We start from the raw sequence: 20,822 nt of genomic DNA on the forward strand, positions 1-20,822 counted from the left end.
TACAGTTCAAACGCCATGGAGCCAAAGTTCATCCCATAGTCTTTCGGTATACGAATGGGCTCCATGGCTTAGCTATCTGGGGTAACACTGCTCACATAGGGAAAATAAAAGGTTTTTAATGCAGGGCCATAGTCCAGCGGAAGAGGTGGGCAACCAGGCTCCTCAAGTGGCGAGGTTGATTCTACCATTACTGCCCCATTATTATTATTATTATTATTATTATTATTATTGCAATTTATATAGCGCCAACAGATTCCGTAGCGCTTTACAATATTATGAGAAGGGATTTAACTATAGATAGGACAATTACAAATAAACTTACAGGAACAATAGGTTGAAGAGGACCCTGCTCGATCGAGCTTACATTCTATAGGAGGTGGGGTGTAAAACACATTAGGACAGGAATTTGCAATCAAATAAGGTGGGCTGCCCTTTAGGAGAGGGCAAGAGACAGGTATGTGAGGTAGGGGTTAGTCTTGGAGGCCATAAGCTTTCCTAAAGAGATGAGTTTTAAGGCACTTCTTAAAAGATGCAAGACTAGGGGAGAGTCTGATGGCGGTAGGCAGGCTATTCCATAGGAAGGGAGCCGCCCGCGAGAAGTCCTGCAAGCGCGAGTTGGCCGTACGAGTGCGGACAACGGACAGGAGGTGGTAACGGGCAGAGCGGAGAGACCGGGAAGGGACATACCTATGGATCTGTGAGGAGATATAAGAGGGGCTAGAGTTGTTCAGTGCTTTATAGGTGTGAGTTAGTACCTTGAATTGACTCCTATAGCATACAGGAAGCCAATGTAAGGACTGGCAGAGGGGTGAGGTGTGAGAGAAACGACTAGAGAGGAAAATCAGTCTAGCAGCAGCGTTCATTACGGACTGTAGGGGTGCAGTACGGCTTTTGGGAAGACCAATCAGGAGAGGGTTACAGTAATCCATGCGGGAGATTACCAGAGCATGGACAAGCTCCTTGGTAGTATCTGGTGCAAGAAAGGGGCGGATGCGGGCTATGTTTTTAAGATGGAATCTACAGGATTTGGCAACATGCTGGATGTGAGGCTCAAAGGTGAGACCAGAGTCAAGTATGACGCCAAGACAGCGCGCTTGCAAGGATGGACTGATGTTGGTACCACAAACTTGAAGGGAGAGTGAAAGAGGAGGATCAGTATTAGGAGGAGGAAAGACAAGGAGCTCAGTTTTTGAGAGATTGAGTTTATACCCTCACACGCCTACCATTACTGCCCCATCACCCTTTATACCCTCACACACCTACCATTACTGCTCCATCACCCTTTATACCCTCACACACCTACCTTTACTGTCCCATCACCATTTATACCCTCACACACCTACCTTTACTGTCCCTTTAGTTTGTTGACTTTTCCAGCCTTCTAACATAAATAAATCCTATGAAAATGATTATCACTTTTTTTATTTTTTAGATGCCAGTATGTTTTGTACAATATTCTATATAACCATTTAAATTATATTTCATTTGGTAGTAAATAAAAATAAAGAAATACACTCTACACAATAAATAGAAAAATAAATGTTTCAATTTCTTACATTGATTAAGAAGTGCTTTAAGGCAGGGAGCAGACATTCTTATAAACCCCATATAATAATGTCTACCAGGAGTAGTTAAACCATAACACTGTGACGGCCCTAGAATAATATGATATAATTCTATAAATACAGACACTGGGAGGTATGGTAGAGGTTATATGTTATATACAGGGTATAAGGTATATATTATATAATTCTATAAATACAGACACTGGGAGGTACGGTATAGGTTATATGTTATATAGAGGGTATACGGTATATATTATATAATTCTATAAATACAGACACTGGGAGGGATGGTAGAGGTTATATGTTATATAGAGGGTATACGGTATATATTATATAATTCTATAAATACAGACACTGGGAGGTATGGTAGAGGTTATATGTTATATAGAGGGTATACGGTATATATTATATAATTCTATAAATACAGACACTGGGAGGTATGGTAGAGGTTATATGTTATATAGAGGGTATACGGTATATATTATATAATTCTATAAATACAGACACTGGGAGGTATGGTAGAGGTTATATATGTTATATAGAGGGTATACGGTATGTATTATATAATTCTATAAATACAGACACTGGGAGGTATGGTAGAGGTTATATGTTATATAGAGGGTATACGGTATATATTATATAATTCTATAAATACAGACACTGGGAGGTATTGTAGAGGTTATATGTTATATAGAGGGTATACGGTATATATTATATAATTCTATAAATACAGACACTGGGAGGTATGGTAGAGGTTATATGTTATATAGAGGGTATACGATATATATTATATAATTCTATAAATACAGACACTGGGAGGTACGGTAGAGGTTATATGTTATATAGAGGGTATTCGGTATATATGATATAATTCTATAAATACAGACACTGGGAGGTATGGTAGAGGTTATATGTTATATAGAGGGTATGCGGTATATATGATATAATTCTATAAATACAGACACTGGGAGGTATTGTAGAGGTTATATGTTATATAGAGGGTATACGGTATATATTATATAATTCTATAAATACAGACACTGGGAGGTATGGTAGAGGTTATATGTTATATAGAGAGTATACGGTATATATTATATAATTCTATAAATACAGACACTGGGAGGTATGGTAGAGGTTATATGTTATATAGAGGGTATACGGTATATATTATATAATTCTATAAATACAGACACTGGGAGGTATGGTAGAGGTTATATGTTATATAGAGGGTATACGGTATATATTATATAATTCTATAAATACAGACACTGGGAGGGATGGTAGAGGTTATATGTTATATAGAGGGTATACGGTATATATTATATAATTCTATAAATACAGACACTGGGAGGTACGGTAGAGGTTATATGTTATATAGAGGGTATACGGTATATATTATATAATTCTATAAATACAGACACTGGGAGGTACGGTAGAGGTTATATGTTATATAGAGGGTATACGGTATATATTATATAATTCTATAAATACAGACACTGGGAGGTACGGAAGAGGTTATATGTTATATAGAGGGTATTCGGTATATATTATATAATTCTATAAATACAGACACTGGGAGGTATGGTAGAGGTTATATGTTATATAGAGGGTATACGGTATATATTATATAATTCTATAAATACAGACACTGGGAGGTACGGTATAGGTTATATGTTATATAGAGGGTATACGGTATATATTATATAATTCTATAAATACAGACACTGGGAGGTATGGTATAGGTTATATGTTATATAGAGGGTATACGGTATATATTATATAATTCTATAAATACAGACACTGGGAGGGATGGTAGAGGTTATATGTTATATAGAGGGTATACGGTATATATTATATAATTCTATAAATACAGACACTGGGAGGTATGGTAGAGGTTATAAGTTATATAGAGGGTATACGGTATATATTATATAATTCTATAAATACAGACACTGGGAGGGATGGTAGAGGTTATATGTTATATAGAGGGTATACAGTATATATTATATAATTCTATAAATACAGACACTGGGAGGTATGGTATAGGTTATATGTTATATAGAGGGTATACGGTATATATTATATAATTCTATAAATACAGACACTGGGAGGGATGGTAGAGGTTATATGTTATATAGAGGGTATACGGTATATATTATATAATTCTATAAATACAGACACTGGGAGGTATGGTAGAGGTTATAAGTTATATAGAGGGTATACGGTATATATTATATAATTCTATAAATACAGACACTGGGAGGGATGGTAGAGGTTATATGTTATATAGAGGGTATACGGTATATATTATATAATTCTATAAATACAGACACTGGGAGGGATGGTAGAGGTTATATGTTATATAGAGGGTATACGGTATGTATTATATAATTCTATAAATACAGACACTGGGAGGTACGGAAGAGGTTATATGTTATATAGAGGGTATTCGGTATATATTATATAATTCTATAAATACAGACACTGGGAGGTATGGTAGAGGTTATATGTTATATAGAGAGTATACGGTATATATTATATAATTCTATAAATACAGACACTGGGAGGTACGGTAGAGGTTATATGTTATATAGAGGGTATACGGTATATATTATATAATTCTATAAATACAGACACTGGGAGGTATGGTAGAGGTTATATGTTATATAGAGGGTATACGGTATATATTATATAATTCTATAAATACAGACACTGGGAGGTATGGTAGAGGTTATATGTTATATAGAGGGTATACGGTATATATTATATAATTGTATAAATACAGACACTGGGAGGTATGGTAGAGGTTATATGTTATATAGAGAGTATACGGTATATATTATATAATTCTATAAATACAGATACTGGGAGGTACGGTACAGGTTATATGTTATATAGAGGGTATACGGTATATATTATATAATTCTATAAATACAGACACTGGGAGGTATGGTAGAGGTTATATGTTATATAGAGGGTATACGGTATATATTATATAATTCTATAAATACAGACACTGAGAGGGATGGTAGAGGTTATATGTTATATAGAGGGTATACGGTATATATTATATAATTCTATAAATACAGACACTGGGAGGTACGGTAGAGGTTATATGTTATATAGAGGGTATACGGTATATATTATATAATTCTATAAATACAGACACTGGGAGGTACGGTAGAGGTTATATGTTATATAGAGGGTATACGGTATATATTATATAATTCTATAAATACAGACACTGGGAGGTACGGTAGAGGTTATATGTTATATAGAGGGTATACGGTATATATGATATAATTCTATAAATACAGACACTGAGAGGTATGGTAGAGGTTATATGTTATATACAGGGTATAAGGTATATATTATATAATTCTATAAATACAGACACTGGGAGGTATGGTAGAGGTTATAAGTTATATAGAGAGTATACGGTATATATTATATAATTCTATAAATACAGACACTGGGAGGTACGGTAGAGGCTATATGTTATATAGAGGGTATACGGTATATATTATATAATTCTATAAATACAGACACTGGGAGGTATGGTAGAGGTTATATGTTATATAGAGGGTATACGGTATATATTATATAATTCTATAAATACAGACACTGGGAGGTACGGTAGAGGTTATATGTTATATAGAGGGTATTCGGTATATATTATATAATTCTATAAATACAGACACTGGGAGGTATGGTAGAGGTTATATGTTATATAGAGGGTATACGGTATATATTATATAATTCTATTAATACAGACACTGGGAGGTATGGTAGAGGTTATAAGTTATATAGAGGGTATACGGTATATATTATATAATTCTATAAATACAGATACTGGGAGGTATTGTAGAGGTTATATGTTATATAGAGGGTATACGGTATATATTATATAATTCTATAAATACAGACACTGGGAGGGATGGTAGAGGTTATATGTTATATAGAGGGTATACGGTATATATTATATAATTCTATAAATACTGACACTGGGAGGGATGGTAGAGGTTATATGTTATATAGAGGGTATACGGTATATATTATATAATTCTATAAATACAGACACTGGGAGGGATGGTAGAGGTTATATGTTATATAGAGGGTATACGGTATATATTATATAATTCTATAAATACAGACACTGGGAGGTACGGTAGAGGTTATATGTTATATGTTATATAGAGGGTATTCGGTATATATTATATAATTCTATAAATACAGACACTGGGAGGTATGGTAGAGGTTATATGTTATATAGAGGGTATACGGTATATATTATATAATTCTATAAATACAGACACTGGGAGGTACGGTAGAGGTTATATGTTATATAGAGAGTATACGGTATATATTATATAATTCTATAAATACAGACACTGGGAGGTACGGTAGAGGTTATAAGTTATATAGAGGGTATACGGTATATATTATATAATTCTATAAATACAGACACTGGGAGGTACGGTTGAGGTTATATGTTATATAGAGGGTATACGGTATATATTATATAATTCTATAAATACAGACACTGGGAGGTACGGTAGAGGTTATATGTTATATAGAGGGTATACGGTATATATTATATAATTCTATAAATACAGACACTGGGAGGTACGGTTGAGGTTATATGTTATATAGAGGGTATACGGTATATATTATATAATTCTATAAATACAGACACTGGGAGGTACGGTAGAGGTTATATGTTATATAGAGGGTATACGGTATATATTATATAATTCTATAAATACAGACACTGGGAGGTACGGTAGAGGTTATATGTTATATAGAGGGTATACGGTATATATTATATAATTCTATAAATACAGACACTGGGAGGGATGGTAGAGGTTATATGTTATATAGAGGGTATACGGTATATATTATATAATTCTATAAATACAGACACTGGGAGGTATGGTAGAGGTTATATATGTTATATAGAGGGTATATGGTATATATTATATAATTCTATAAATACAGACACTGGGAGGGATGGTAGAGGTTATATGTTATATAGAGGGTATTCGGTATATATTATATAATTCTATAAATACAGACACTGGGAGGTACGGTTGAGGTTATATGTTATATAGAGGGTATACGGTATATATTATATAATTCTATAAATACAGACACTGGGAGGTACGGTTGAGGTTATATGTTATATAGAGGGTATACGGTATATATTATATAATTCTATAAATACAGACACTGGGAGGGATGGTAGAGGTTATATGTTATATAGAGGGTATACGGTATATATTATATAATTCTATAAATACAGACACTGGGAGGTATGGTAGAGGTTATATGTTATATAGAGGGTATACGGTATATATTATATAATTCTATAAATACAGACACTGGGAGGTATGGTATAGGTTATATGTTATATAGAGGGTATTTGGTATATATTATATAATTCTATAAATACAGACACTGGGAGGTATGGTAGAGGTTATATGTTATATAGAGAGTATACGGTATATATTATATAATTCTATAAATACAGACACTGGGAGGTATGGTATAGGTTATATGTTATATAGAGGGTATACGGTATATATTATATAATTCTATAAATACAGACACTGGGAGGTATGGTAGAGGTTATATGTTATATAGAGGGTATACGGTATATATTATATAATTCTATAAATACAGACACTGGGAGGTATGGTAGAGGTTATATGTTATATAGAGGGTATACGGTATATATTATATAATTCTATAAATACAGACACTGGGAGGTATGGTAGAGGTTATATGTTATATAGAGGGTATACGGTATATATTATATAATTCTATAAATACAGACACTGGGAGGTATGGTAGAGGTTATGTGTTATATAGAGGGTATATGGTATATATTATATAATTCTATAAATACAGACACTGGGAGGTATGGTAGAGGTTATATGTTATATAGAGGGTATACGGTATATATTATATAATTCTATAAATACAGACACTGGGAGGTACGGTAGAGGTTATATGTTATATAGAGGGTATACGGTATATATTATATAATTCTATAAATACAGACACTGGGAGGGATGGTAGAGGTTATATGTTATATAGAGGGTATACGGTATATATTATATAATTCTATAAATACAGACACTGGGAGGGATGGTAGAGGTTATATGTTATATAGAGGGTATACGGTATATATTATATAATTCTATAAATACAGACACTGGGAGGTATGGCAGAGGTTATATGTTATATAGAGGGTATACGGTATATATTATATAATTCTATAAATACAGACACTGGGAGGTATGGTAGAGGTTATATGTTATATAGAGGGTATACGGTATATATGATATAATTCTATAAATACAGACACTGGGAGGTACGGTAGAGGTTATATGTTATATAGAGGGTATACGGTATATATTATATAATTCTATAAATACAGACACTGGGAGGTATGGTTGAGGTTATATGTTATATAGAGAGTATACGGTATATATTATATAATTCTATAAATACAGACACTGGGAGGTATGGTAGAGGTTATATGTTATATAGAGGGTATACGGTATATATTATATAATTCTATAAATACAGACACTGGGAGGTATGGTAGAGGTTATATGTTATATAGAGGGTATACGGTATATATTATATAATTCTATAAATACAGACACTGGGAGGGATGGTAGAGGTTATATGTTATATAGAGGGTATACGGTATATATTATATAATTCTATAAATACAGACACTGGGAGGTACGGTAGAGGTTATATGTTATATAGAGGGTATACGGTATATATTATATAATTCTATAAATACAGACACTGGGAGGTATTGTAGAGGTTATATGTTATATAGAGGGTATACGGTATATATTATATAATTCTATAAATACAGACACTGGGAGGTACGGTAGAGGTTATATGTTATATAGAGGGTATACGGTATATATTATATAATTCTATAAATACAGACACTGGGAGGTATGGTAGAGGTTATATGTTATATAGAGGGTATACGGTATATATTATATAATTCTATAAATACAGACACTGGGAGGTACGGTAGAGGTTATATGTTATATAGAGGGTATACGGTATATATTATATAATTCTATAAATACAGACACTGGGAGGTACGGTAGAGGTTATATGTTATATAGAGAGTATACGGTATATATTATATAATTCTATAAATACAGACACTGGGAGGTATGGTAGAGGTTATATGTTATATAGAGGGTATACGGTATATATTATATAATTCTATAAATACAGACACTGGGAGGTATGGTAGAGGTTATATGTTATATAGAGGGTATACGGTATATATTATATAATTCTATAAATACAGACACTGGGAGGTACGGTAGAGGTTATATGTTATATAGAGGGTATACGGTATATATTATATAATTCTATAAATACAGACACTGGGAGGTACGGTAGAGGTTATATGTTATATAGAGAGTATACGGTATATATTATATAATTCTATAAATACAGACACTGGGAGGTACGGTAGAGGTTATATGTTATATAGAGGGTATACGGTATATATTATATAATTCTATAAATACAGACACTGGGAGGTACGGTAGAGGTTATATGTTATATAGAGGGTATACGGTATATATTATATAATTCTATAAATACAGACACTGGGAGGTACGGTAGAGGTTATATGTTATATAGAGGGTATACGGTATATATTATATAATTCTATAAATACAGACACTGGGAGGTACGGTAGAGGTTATATGTTATATAGAGAGTATACGGTATATATTATATAATTCTATAAATACAGACACTGGGAGGGATGGTAGAGGTTATATGTTATATAGAGGGTATACGGTATATATTATATAATTCTATAAATACAGACACTGGGAGGGATGGTAGAGGTTATATGTTATATAGAGGGTATACGGTATATATTATATAATTCTATAAATACAGACACTGGGAGATATGGTAGAGGTTATATGTTATATACAGGGTATAAGGTATATATTATATAATTCTATAAATACAGACACTGGGAGGGATGGTAGAGGTTATATGTTATATAGAGGGTATACGGTATATATTATATAATTCTATAAATACAGACACTGGGAGGTATGGTAGAGGTTATATGTTATATACAGGGTATAAGGTATATATTATATAATTCTATAAATACAGACACTGGGAGGTACGGTAGAGGTTATATGTTATATAGAGGGTATACGGTATATATTATATAATTCTATAAATACAGACACTGGGAGGGATGGTAGAGGTTATATGTTATATAGAGGGTATACGGTATATATTATATAATTCTATAAATACAGACACTGGGAGGGATGGTAGAGGTTATATGTTATATAGAGGGTATACGGTATATATTATATAATTCTATAAATACAGACACTGGGAGGTATGGTAGAGGTTATATGTTATATACAGGGTATAAGGTATATATTATATAATTCTATAAATACAGACACTGGGAGGTACGGTAGAGGTTATATGTTATATAGAGGGTATACGGTATATATTATATAATTCTATAAATACAGACACTGGGAGGTACGGTAGAGGTTATATGTTATATAGAGGGTATACGGTATATATTATATAATTCTATAAATACAGACACTGGGAGGAATGGTAGAGGTTATATGTTATATAGAGGGTATACGGTATATATTATATAATTCTATAAATACAGACACTGGGAGGTACGGTAGAGGTTATATGTTATATAGAGGGTATACGGTATATATTATATAATTCTATAAATACAGACACTGGGAGGTATGGTAGAGGTTATATGTTATATAGAGGGTATACGGTATATATTATATAATTCTATAAATACAGACACTGGGAGGTACGGTAGAGGTTATATGTTATATAGAGGGTATACGGTATATATTATATAATTCTATAAATACAGACACTGGGAGGTATTGTAGAGGTTATATGTTATATAGAGGGTATACGGTATATATTATATAATTCTATAAATACAGACACTGGGAGGTACGGTAGAGGTTATATGTTATATAGAGGGTATACGGTATATATTATATAATTCTATAAATACAGACACTGGGAGGTATGGTAGAGGTTATATGTTATATAGAGGGTATACGGTATATATTATATAATTCTATAAATACAGACACTGGGAGGTACGGTAGAGGTTATATGTTATATAGAGGGTATACGGTATATATTATATAATTCTATAAATACAGACACTGGGAGGTACGGTAGAGGTTATATGTTATATAGAGAGTATACGGTATATATTATATAATTCTATAAATACAGACACTGGGAGGTATGGTAGAGGTTATATGTTATATAGAGGGTATACGGTATATATTATATAATTCTATAAATACAGACACTGGGAGGTATGGTAGAGGTTATATGTTATATAGAGGGTATACGGTATATATTATATAATTCTATAAATACAGACACTGGGAGGTACGGTAGAGGTTATATGTTATATAGAGGGTATACGGTATATATTATATAATTCTATAAATACAGACACTGGGAGGTACGGTAGAGGTTATATGTTATATAGAGAGTATACGGTATATATTATATAATTCTATAAATACAGACACTGGGAGGTACGGTAGAGGTTATATGTTATATAGAGGGTATACGGTATATATTATATAATTCTATAAATACAGACACTGGGAGGTACGGTAGAGGTTATATGTTATATAGAGGGTATACGGTATATATTATATAATTCTATAAATACAGACACTGGGAGGTACGGTAGAGGTTATATGTTATATAGAGGGTATACGGTATATATTATATAATTCTATAAATACAGACACTGGGAGGTACGGTAGAGGTTATATGTTATATAGAGAGTATACGGTATATATTATATAATTCTATAAATACAGACACTGGGAGGTATGGTAGAGGTTATATGTTATATAGAGGGTATACGGTATATATTATATAATTCTATAAATACAGACACTGGGAGGGATGGTAGAGGTTATATGTTATATAGAGGGTATACGGTATATATTATATAATTCTATAAATACAGACACTGGGAGGGATGGTAGAGGTTATATGTTATATAGAGGGTATACGGTATATATTATATAATTCTATAAATACAGACACTGGGAGATATGGTAGAGGTTATATGTTATATACAGGGTATAAGGTATATATTATATAATTCTATAAATACAGACACTGGGAGGGATGGTAGAGGTTATATGTTATATAGAGGGTATACGGTATATATTATATAATTCTATAAATACAGACACTGGGAGGTATGGTAGAGGTTATATGTTATATACAGGGTATAAGGTATATATTATATAATTCTATAAATACAGACACTGGGAGGTACGGTAGAGGTTATATGTTATATAGAGGGTATACGGTATATATTATATAATTCTATAAATACAGACACTGGGAGGGATGGTAGAGGTTATATGTTATATAGAGGGTATACGGTATATATTATATAATTCTATAAATACAGACACTGGGAGGGATGGTAGAGGTTATATGTTATATAGAGGGTATACGGTATATATTATATAATTCTATAAATACAGACACTGGGAGGTATGGTAGAGGTTATATGTTATATACAGGGTATAAGGTATATATTATATAATTCTATAAATACAGACACTGGGAGGTACGGTAGAGGTTATATGTTATATAGAGAGTATACGGTATATATTATATAATTCTATAAATACAGATACTGGGAGGGATGGTAGAGGTTATATGTTATATAGAGGGTATACGGTATATATTATATAATTCTATAAATACAAACACTGGGAGGGATGGTAGAGGTTATATGTTATATAGAGGGTATACGGTATATATTATATAATTCTATAAATACAGACACTGGGAGGTACGGTAGAGGTTATATGTTATATAGAGGGTATACGGTATATATTATATAATTCTATAAATACAGACACTGGGAGGGATGGTAGAGGTTATATGTTATATAGAGGGTATACGGTATATATTATATAATTCTATAAATACAGACACTGGGAGGTATGGTAGAGGTTATATGTTATATACAGGGTATAAGGTATATATTATATAATTCTATAAATACAGACACTGGGAGGTATGGTAGAGGTTATATGTTATATAGAGGGTATACGGTATATATTATATAATTCTATAAATACAGATACTGGGAGGGATGGTAGAGGTTATATGTTATATAGAGGGTATACGGTATATATTATATAATTCTATAAATACAAACACTGGGAGGGATGGTAGAGGTTATATGTTATATAGAGGGTATACGGTATATATTATATAATTCTATAAATACAGACACTGGGAGGGATGGTAGAGGTTATATGTTATATAGAGGGTATACGGTATATATTATATAATTCTATAAATACAGACACTGGGAGGTACGGTAGAGGTTATATGTTATATAGAGGGTATACGGTATATATTATATAATTCTATAAATACAGACACTGGGAGGTACGGTAGAGGTTATATAATTTTGTTTGTTAAAAATAAATAATAATAATAGGTTTGGGTCTCGGGTGTTTATCACAGTGGGGCTTGATTCAGGCTCTGGTGTTTATCACAGCGGGGCTGGGTTTAGTCTCGGGTGTTTAGCACAGAGGGGCTGGGTTAGTCTCTGGTGCTTATCACAGTGGGGCTGGGTTCAGTCTCGGGTGTTTATCACAGTGGGGCTGGGTTTAGTCTCGGGTGCTTAGCACAGTGGGGCTGGGTTCAGGCTCGGGTGCTTAGCACAGTGGGGCTGGATTCAGGCTCGGGTGCTTAGCACAGTGGGGCTGGATTCAGTCTCGGGTGTTTAGCACTCCTAACGCTTTCTCTTCCCATTGGTCAGATATTGTGGTGGGGGCAGGTTTAGGTAAATGATTTCCCGGCATGCTCGGCCAAAAGGGCGTGGTTCCAGAAACTGGTGACATGACAGCTCGAGCTTCCAGGAAATACCCGGGTAATTACACCCCCCCCCCCCAGGAAATATCCGGGTAATTACACCCCCCCCCCCCCAGGAAATATCCGGGTAATTACACCCCCCCCCCAGGAAATACCCGGGTAATTACACCCCCCCCCCCCAGGAAATACCCGGGTAATTACACCCCCCCCCCCCCCAGGAAATATCCGGGTAATTACACCCCCCCCCCCAGGAAATACCCGGGTAATTACACCCCCCCCCCCCAGGAAATACCCGGGTAATTACACCCCCCCCCCCCCCCAGGAAATACCCGGGTAATTACACCCCCCCCCCCAGGAAATATCCGGGTAATTACACCCCCCCCCCAGGAAATACCCGGGTAATTACACCCCCCCCCCCCCAGGAAATATCCGGGTAATTACACCCCCCCCCCCCCAGGAAATACCCGGGTAATTACACCCCCCCCCCCAGGAAATATCCGGGTAATTACACCCCCCCCCCAGGAAATACCCGGGTAATTACACCCCCTCCCCCCCGGGAAATATCCGGGTAATTACACCCCCTCCCCCCCGGGAAATATCCGGGTAATTACACCCCCTCCCCCAGGAAATATCCGGGTAATTACACCCCCTCCCCCAGGAAATATCCGGGTAATTACACCCCCCCCCCCCCAGGAAATATCCGGGTAATTACACCCCCTCCCCCCCGGGAAATATCCGGGTAATTACACCCCCTCCCTCAGGAAATATCCGGGTAATTACACCCCCTCCCCCAGGAAATATCCGGGTAATTACACCCCCCCCCCAGGAAATATCCGGGTAATTACACCCCCTCCCCCAGGAAATATCCGGGTAATTACACCCCCCCCCCCCAGGAAATATCCGGGTAATTACACCCCCCCCCCAGGAAATATCCGGGTAATTACACCCCCTCCCCCAGGAAATATCCGGGTAATTAAACCCCCTCCCCTACTGGGAAATATCCGGGTAATTACACCCCCCCCCCCAGGAAATATCCGGGTAATTAAGCCCCCTCCCCTACTGGGAAATATCCGGGTAATTACACCCCACCCCCCCCCAGGAAATATCCGGGTAATTACACCCCCTCCCCTACTGGGAAATATCCGGGTAATTACACCCCCTCCCCCCCCAGGAAATATCCGGGTAATTACACACCCCCCCCAGGAAATATCCGGGTAATTACACCCCCCCCCCCCAGGAAATATCCGGGTAATTACACCCCCCCCCCAGGAAATATCCGGGTAATTACACCCCCTCCCCCCCCCAGGAAATATCCGGGTAATTACACCTCCTCCCTTCCAGGAAATATCCGGGTAATTACACCCCCTCCCCCCCAGGAAATATCCGGGTAATTACACCCCCTCCCCCCCCAGGAAATATCCGGGTAATTACACCCCTTCCCCCCCAGGAAATATCCGGGTAATTACACCCCTTCCCCCCCAGGAAATATCCGGGTAATTACACCCCTTCCCCCCCAGGAAATATCCGGGTAATTACACCCCTTCCCCCCCAGGAAATATCCGGGTAATTACCCCCCCTCCCCCCAGGAAATATCCGGGTAATTACACCCCCTCCCCCCCCCACACCGGGAAATATCCGGGTAATTACACCCCCTCCCCCCCCCACAGGGAAATATCCGGGTAATTACACCCCCTCCCCCCCCCCAGGAAATATGCGGGTAATTACACCCCCCCTCAACCCCCCCGGGAAATATCCGGGTAATTACACCCCTCCCCCACCTGGAAATATCCGGGTAATTACACCATCTCCCCCCCCAGGAAATATCCGGGTAATTACACCCCCTCCCCCCCCAGGAAATATCCGGGTAATTACACCCCCTCCCCCCCCAGGAAATATCCGGGTAATTACACCCCCCCCCCCCCGGGAAATATCCGGGTAATTACACCCCCTCCCCCCCGGGAAATATCCGGGTAATTACACCCCCTCCCCCAGGAAATATCCGGGTAATTACACCCCCTCCCCCAGGAAATATCCGGGTAATTACACCCCCCCCCCCCAGGAAATATCCGGGTAATTACACCCCCTCCCCCCCGGGAAATATCCGGGTAATTACACCCCCTCCCTCAGGAAATATCCGGGTAATTACACCCCCTCCCCCAGGAAATATCCGGGTAATTACACCCCCCCCCCCAGGAAATATCCGGGTAATTACACCCCCTCCCCCAGGAAATATCCGGGTAATTACACCCCCCCCCCCCCCAGGAAATATCCGGGTAATTACACCCCCCCCCCAGGAAATATCCGGGTAATTACACCCCCTCCCCCAGGAAATATCCGGGTAATTAAACCCCCTCCCCTACTGGGAAATATCCGGGTAATTACACCCCCCCCCCCCAGGAAATATCCGGGTAATTAAGCCCCCTCCCCTACTGGGAAATATCCGGGTAATTACACCCCACCCCCCCCCAGGAAATATCCGGGTAATTACACCCCCTCCCCTACTGGGAAATATCCGGGTAATTACACCCCCTCCCCCCCCAGGAAATATCCGGGTAATTACACCCCCCCCCCAGGAAATATCCGGGTAATTACACCCCCCCCCCCCAGGAAATATCCGGGTAATTACACCCCCCCCCCAGGAAATATCCGGGTAATTACACCCCCTCCCCCCCCCAGGAAATATCCGGGTAATTACACCTCCTCCCTTCCAGGAAATATCCGGGTAATTACACCCCCTCCCCCCCAGGAAATATCCGGGTAATTACACCCCCTCCCCCCCCAGGAAATATCCGGGTAATTACACCCCTTCCCCCCCAGGAAATATCCGGGTAATTACACCCCTTCCCCCCCAGGAAATATCCGGGTAATTACACCCCTTCCCCCCCAGGAAATATCCGGGTAATTACACCCCTTCCCCCCCAGGAAATATCCGGGTAATTACCCCCCCTCCCCCCAGGAAATATCCGGGTAATTACACCCCCTCCCCCCCCCACACCGGGAAATATCCGGGTAATTACACCCCCTCCCCCCCCCACAGGGAAATATCCGGGTAATTACACCCCCTCCCCCCCCCCAGGAAATATGCGGGTAATTACACCCCCCCTCAACCCCCCCGGGAAATATCCGGGTAATTACACCCCTCCCCCACCTGGAAATATCCGGGTAATTACACCATCTCCCCCCCCAGGAAATATCCGGGTAATTACACCCCCTCCCCCACCGGGAAATATCCGGGTAATTACATCCCTTCCCCCCCCCCGGGAAATATCCGGGTAATTACACCCCCCCCAGGAAGTATCTGGGTAATTACACCCCCCCCCAGGAAATATCTGGGTAATTACATCCCCTCCCCCACCGGGAAATATCCGGGTAATTACACCCCCTCCCCCCCCCACGGGAAATATCCGGGTAATTACACCCCCCCCCCCCAGGAAATATCCGGGTAATTACACCCCCCCCCCCCCCAGGAAATATCCGGGTAATTACACCCCCCCCCCCCCCAGGAAATACCCGGGTAATTACACCCCCCCCCCCCAGGAAATACCCGGGTAATTACACCCCCCCCCCCCAGGAAATATCCGGGTAATTACACCCCCCCCCCCAGGAAATACCCGGGTAATTACACCCCCCCCCCCAGGAAATATCCGGGTAATTACACCCCCCCCCCCAGGAAATACCCGGGTAATTACACCCCCCCCCCCAGGAAATATCCGGGTAATTACACCCCCCCCCCAGGAAATACCCGGGTAATTACACCCCCTCCCCCCCGGGAAATATCCGGGTAATTACACCCCCTCCCCCCCGGGAAATATCCGGGTAATTACACCCCCTCCCCCAGGAAATATCCGGGTAATTACACCCCCTCCCCCAGGAAATATCCGGGTAATTACACCCCCCCCCCCCAGGAAATATCCGGGTAATTACACCCCCTCCCCCCCGGGAAATATCCGGGTAATTACACCCCCTCCCTCAGGAAATATCCGGGTAATTACACCCCCTCCCCCAGGAAATATCCGGGTAATTACACCCCCCCCCCCAGGAAATATCCGGGTAATTACACCCCCTCCCCCAGGAAATATCCGGGTAATTACACCCCCCCCCCAGGAAATATCCGGGTAATTACACCCCCCCCCCAGGAAATATCCGGGTAATTACACCCCCTCCCCCAGGAAATATCCGGGTAATTAAACCCCCTCCCCTACTGGGAAATATCCGGGTAATTACACCCCCCCCCCCCAGGAAATATCCGGGTAATTAAGCCCCCTCCCCTACTGGGAAATATCCGGGTAATTACACCCCACCCCCCCCCAGGAAATATCCGGGTAATTACACCCCCTCCCCTACTGGGAAATATCCGGGTAATTACACCCCCTCCCCCCCCAGGAAATATCCGGGTAATTACACACCCCCCCCAGGAAATATCCGGGTAATTACACCCCCCCCCCCCAGGAAATATCCGGGTAATTACACCCCCCCCCCAGGAAATATCCGGGTAATTACACCCCCTCCCCCCCCCAGGAAATATCCGGGTAATTACACCTCCTCCCTTCCAGGAAATATCCGGGTAATTACACCCCCTCCCCCCCAGGAAATATCCGGGTAATTACACCCCCTCCCCCCCCAGGAAATATCCGGGTAATTACACCCCTTCCCCCCCAGGAAATATCCGGGTAATTACACCCCTTCCCCCCCAGGAAATATCCGGGTAATTACACCCCTTCCCCCCCAGGAAATATCCGGGTAATTACACCCCTTCCCCCCCAGGAAATATCCGGGTAATTACCCCCCCTCCCCCCAGGAAATATCCGGGTAATTACACCCCCTCCCCCCCCCACACCGGGAAATATCCGGGTAATTACACCCCCTCCCCCCCCCACAGGGAAATATCCGGGTAATTACACCCCCTCCCCCCCCCCCAGGAAATATGCGGGTAATTACACCCCCCCTCAACCCCCCCGGGAAATATCCGGGTAATTACACCCCTCCCCCACCTGGAAATATCCGGGTAATTACACCATCTCCCCCCCCAGGAAATATCCGGGTAATTACACCCCCTCCCCCACCGGGAAATATCCGGGTAATTACATCCCTTCCCCCCCCCCGGGAAATATCCGGGTAATTACACCCCCCCCAGGAAGTATCTGGGTAATTACACCCCCCCCCAGGAAATATCTGGGTAATTACATCCCCTCCCCCACCGGGAAATATCCGGGTAATTACACCCCCTCCCCCCCCCACGGGAAATATCCGGGTAATTACACCCCTTCCCCCACCGGGAAATATCCGGGTAATTACACCCCCTCCCCCCCCCACAGGGAAATATCCGGGTAATTACACCCCCTCCCCCCCCCCAGGAAATATCCGGGTAATTACACCCCCCCCGGGAAATATCCGGGTAATTACACCCCTCCCCCACCTGGAAATATCCGGGTAATTACACCATCTCCCCCACCGGGAAATATCCGGGTAAATACACCCCCCCCCAGGAAATATCTGGGTAATTACTTCCCCGGGAAATATCCGGGTAATTACACCCCCTCCCCCACCGGGAAATATCCGGGTAATTACATCCCTTCCCCCCCCCCCCCCCCCGGGGAAGTATCCGGGTAATTAGATCCCTTCCCCCACCCCCTAGGAAATATCTGGGTAATTACAACCCCCCCAGGAAATATCTGGGTAATTACACACCCCCCCCCCCAGGAAATATCCGGGTAATTACACCCCCTCCCCCACCTGGAAATATCCGGGTAATTACACCCCCTCCCCCACCTGGAAATATCCGGGTAATTACACCCCCTCCCCCACCTGGAAATATCCGGGTAATTACACCCCCTCCCCCACCTGGAAATATCCGGGTAATTACACCCCCCCCCCCCCCCCCCCAGGAAATATCCGGGTAATTACACCCCCTCCCCCCCCAGGAAATAACCGGGTAATTACACCCCCTCCCCCCCAGGAAATATCCAGGTAATTACACCCCCTCCCCCCCCAGGAAATATCCAGGTAATTACACCCCCTCTCCCCCCAGGAAATATCCGGGTAATTACACCCCCTCCCCCCCAAGGAAATATCCGGGTAATTACACCCCCCCTTTCCTGGAAATATCCGGGTAATTACACCCCCTCCCCCTGGAAATATCCGGGTAATTACACCCCCTCCCCCACCGGGACATATCCGGGTAATTACACCTCCTCCCCCCCCCCGGAAATATCCAGGTAATTGCACCCCCTCCCCCCTGGAAATATCCGGGTAATTACACCCCCTCCCCCCCCTGGAAATATCTGGGTAATTACACCCCCTCCGCCACCTGGAAATATCTGGGTAATTACACCCCCTCCCCCACCTGGAAATATCCGGGTAATTACACCCCCTCCCCCACTGGGACATATCCAGGTAAATACACCCCCTCCCCCCCCCAGGAAATATCCGGGTAATTACACCCTCTCCCCCCCAGGAAATATCCAGGTAATTACACCCCCTCCCACCCCCGGGAAATATCCGGATAATTACACCCCCTCCCCCCCCCCAGGAAATATCCGGGTAATTACACCCCCCCCCCGGGAAATATCCGGGTAATTACACCCCTCCCCCACCTGGAAATATCCGGGTAATTACACCATCTCCCCCACCGGGAAATATCCGGGTAAATACACCCCCCCCCGGAAATATCTGGGTAATTACTTCCCCGGGAAATATCCGGGTAATTACACCCCCTCCCCCACCGGGAAATATCCGGGTAATTACATCCCTCCCCCCCCCCCCCGGGGAAGTATCCGGGTAATTAGATCCCTTCCCCCACCCCCTAGGAAATATCTGGGTAATTACAACCCCCCCAGGAAATATCTGGGTAATTACACACCCCCCCCCCCAGGAAATATCCGGGTAATTACACCCCCTCCCCCCAGGAAATATCTGGGTAATTACACCCCCTCCCCCACCTGGAAATATCCGGGTAATTACACCCCCTCCCCCACCTGGAAATATCCGGGTAATTACACCCCCTCCCCCACCTGGAAATATCCGGGTAATTACACCCCCTCCCCCCCCCCCCAGGAAATATCCGGGTAATTACACCCCCTCCCCCCCCAGGAAATATCCGGGTAATTACACCCCCTCCCCCCCAGGAAATATCCAGGTAATTACACCCCCTCCCCCCCCAGGAAATATCCAGGTAATTACACCCCCTCTCCCCCCAGGAAATATCCAGGTAATTACACCCCCTCTCCCCCCAGGAAATATCTGGGTAATTACACCCCCTCCCCCCCAAGGAAATATCCGGGTAAT

General features: G+C 41.2%; 1 protein-coding gene across 2 annotated transcripts in view; it reads left to right on the forward strand.

Moving 5' to 3' along the window:
* The first annotated feature begins 13,511 nt into the window (after positions 1–13,511).
* MATCAP1 (microtubule associated tyrosine carboxypeptidase 1) overlaps positions 13,512–20,822 on the forward strand; it is a 35,321-nt gene continuing 28,010 nt past the window's right edge. For both annotated transcript variants that reach the window (XM_063437645.1, XM_063437644.1), the window contains exon 1: positions 13,512–13,596. The gene's annotated coding sequence lies outside the window, so the exon portion shown is untranslated. The remainder of the gene's footprint in view (positions 13,597–20,822) is intronic.

Source organism: Pelobates fuscus, chromosome 12 (assembly GCF_036172605.1).
Source record: "Pelobates fuscus isolate aPelFus1 chromosome 12, aPelFus1.pri, whole genome shotgun sequence".
NCBI classification, from domain to species: domain Eukaryota; kingdom Metazoa; phylum Chordata; class Amphibia; order Anura; family Pelobatidae; genus Pelobates; species Pelobates fuscus.